Raw genomic sequence first — 3393 nt, forward strand, 5'->3', positions numbered from 1 at the left:
TGGTCTCCAGCAGGAGAGCACCCCATCCTGGCAGGGTGCGTGGAGCCTCCCTGGAACCAGGAACCACTTCTGGGTGAAAAGGTGGGTGTCCTTTCTGGCTGTGTGAGAGGCAGATGGGCCCCAGGAACGGGCTTCTCTGGGCACCGGTGTTGGGGAGCTGGGTGCCGGGCAGGCTGTGGGGTGCCTTTTTCCCGCAGGCATGGGTGAAGCTCTGCCTTTCCCACGGCGCTGGCCTTGCTCCTTTAACCCACTCTTGGTTCACGTACACATGCTGTTAGGGCTGGGAGTGAGCTGGCTGGTTTTTCCTAGTGTCAGATATGTCCACAAGTCGACTGGGGAAGACTCCCAGGTGAGTCAGCAAAGCCCACCTCCCCCCCCGCCCCCCAGGCTGGTGATGCCTTGCTGGTGCTTGTGCCGGAGCTGCACATCTCCTCTGCCATCCCTGGATGCTGGGGATGCGCCACAGATGCGGCACCTTCTCCACTGTCCCTGGATGCTGGGAATGCGCCGGAGCTGCGGCATCATCTTGTCCACCCCTGGAAGGGGTTATGGTATATCCGAGGCAGGATGGAGTGGCAGGGCAGCAGAAATCTGGCTTTGCTTTCATGTGGCTGAAGCACACGCCAAGCCCAGCTCTCCCGTCTTCCAGGTTTCTGCTGTTGCAGCGCGTCCCTTGGCTGAACCCTAAACCTCATTACACAGGAAATAAGGAGAGTTCAGCAAAGATAAATGATGGTGGTGGGTGGGATTACACCATGGGTACCGTGCTGAGTCCCACGGCTGTGGGCCACTGCTAACACCCCACCTGCAAAACAACATTCGCATGCTTCGCTGCGGGTCAAGAGGAGCAGAATAAAAGAATTGAATGACAAAAAAGTTATTTGCAACAGCCCGGGTTGACATACATATAGTCTCTGGGACAGGAAAAAAGGATGGGAAGCCAAGAGACCTCCCCTAGTCTTTACCCAGCTCCCGGTGAAGAGGAAAATGCAAGTTGAATCGAGAAAATGTGAATCTCAAACTCTCCTTAAGTTTTACGGTCCTGTAGAACCCGTCAGCTGCGGGAGGAGCCGGGTGTGCGGTGCCCTGGCCAGGGCCTCCAGCAGCCTCAGCAGCACTTTTCTACCATACCCGCTCCTGCCCCCCAGCTCCGGGAGCTGCCAGGGGGTGTTGGTGCTGTTCACCGGATGGACCGGTCCCTGGCGTGAGGAGCAGCAGAGCCCTGCCATCCCATCACCCCCAGAGCTGCCGGGGTTTATCGGTGGAGACCGAGAAAGATCCCCTACTGCCAAACCTTTCTGCACCAGCAAACCCCCTCCAGCCCAGTCCTCCCACCAGCCCAGTCCTCCCACCAGCCCAGACTGGGCTCAGCCCCAGGGTGGTTATGAGCGTTTCCAGCCCCTGTGCACCTGCCTCAGCACCCCTCAGCTCCCAGTTCACCCAGTGCAGGCCTCATGCATGCTCCACTGTGCTTATCGCACACACCAGTGTGCCCAGTGCACAGCCCAGTGCATCCAATGTGCCCTCTCAGTGTGTCCAGTACATGCTCCAGTGCACCAAACATGCCCGCCCAGTGTGCCCAGTGCATGGTACAGTGCACCCTACATGCCCAGTTCATGCTCCAGTGCACTCAATGTGTTCAGTGCATGCTCCAGTGCACCTAACGTGCTCTCCCAGTATGCCCAGTGCCTGCTCCAGTGCACCCAACATGCCCCCTCAGCGTGCCCAGTGTGTGCTCCAGTGCAGTCAGCATCCTGTGTACGCTCCAGCATGCCCAGTGTGCCCTCCCAGTGTGTCCAGCGTGTGCTCCAGCACACCCAGCACATGCTCCTGTGCACACAGGACACCCAGCAGGGCCCCCGCTTGCCCCTGGCCCCTGAGGGCCACATGTAAACTGGCTGGGGGGAGCTGGGAGTCACCGGCAAAAGCTCCCACTTGGGTGAGGCAATGGCCACGCCACCACGATGGGCCAGGGGCTGCTCACCGAGAAGACTCCACTACAAGGCAGCAGTTAATTAAGGCTGGTTAATTAAGCTTGTGATTCAAATTGGGTTATTGGGGAGCTGCTGCTTTAGCCCACGAGAGGGCATTGCTGGCCAGGGCCTGGCTGGCTGGCTGGGAGCTTGGGGAAAAGCTCTTTTAATTAGGGATTTAATGAGGAATTCATTCTCTTTCGACAGTTTTCTGAAGGGCGTTGTATATTTTGGGGGCGCTGGGGCAGAATGCATGACAAAGTCCTTCTGTGATCCACCACTTACAACCCTGAAGCGTTAAAGCAGGAGATGAGCAACAAGAAGGAGCCGAGCAGAACGGCAGTGCCATCTCCTCCTCGCCCAGGAACACTTCGCTGGGCCAAGAAGAGCAGTAACTGGTGACGGCACCCGCATTTTCTCCCTCCTGCTGCCTCCCCTTCCTCCCATCTCCCTTTTCCCCAGCTCGGTGCTCGCAGGGAAGGGGAGTGGGTGACAGCCAGCGGCAGCAGTTGGGTGTTGGGCACAGGGCTGCCTTCCTCGGGCTCTCTTTGGTGATGTCCAAACCCCACATCGCTGCTGATGGCCAAGGAGACATGGAACATCGAATTCCAAGTGTTCACGTGTCCTCCTGGAGTTTCAGGCAATGTGTCCAGGGTGAAAACAAGACTGGGACCAAACTCAGTCTGATCTAACAAGCGCTCCTGTAGGTCCCAGGCAGCGACCTGTGTTCAAGTGTTCATCAACGCCCTCCTCTGCCTCTGAAGACAAATGTATTCCTCAGCAAACCGCAGCATCAAAGCGCCCAGCCCCACAAGCAGAGGCACGTCGGGCCCGTTCGCGCAGCAGACAAGCCTCTGCAGATGCCAGGCCTGCTCCTCCCCAGGGGCTGGCACTGCCTCTGTCACCCTGCAAATGCCATGGGACATCCAGCTCATACCCAGGCATGGGGTCACAGGGATGCTCCAGCTGGTCCAACACCCAGGATGGCATAGGGGTGCTCCATCTGGTCCAGTGCCCAGGGTGGCACAGGGGTGCTCCAGGACAGGGATGCTCCAGCTGGTCCACCACCCAGGGTGGCACAGGGGTGCTCCAGCTGGTCCAGTGCCCAGGGTGGCATAGGGGTGCTCCAGGACAGGGATGCTCCAGCTGGTCCATCACCCAGGGTGGCACAGGGGTGCTCCAGCTGGTCCAGTGCTCAGGGTGGCACAGGGGTGCTCCAGCTGGTCCGGGACTCAGGATGCTCATTCATCACACCTGCAGGCTGCGCCTTCTCCAGTCCCTGGGCAACACACTGCTGCATTCGGGAACGGGCACCGTGTCCCAGGACTCCTCACCCTCACACCAAAGAAGTCTCTCCTCAGGGTCAGGCGGAACCCCCCGTGTCGCAGTCTGCGCCCGTTGCCCCGTGTCTCGGCGCGGG

Source organism: Buceros rhinoceros, unplaced genomic scaffold (genome assembly GCF_000710305.1).
Source record: "Buceros rhinoceros silvestris isolate BGI_N320 unplaced genomic scaffold, ASM71030v1 scaffold14537, whole genome shotgun sequence".
Classification (NCBI taxonomy): Eukaryota; Metazoa; Chordata; class Aves; order Bucerotiformes; family Bucerotidae; genus Buceros; species Buceros rhinoceros.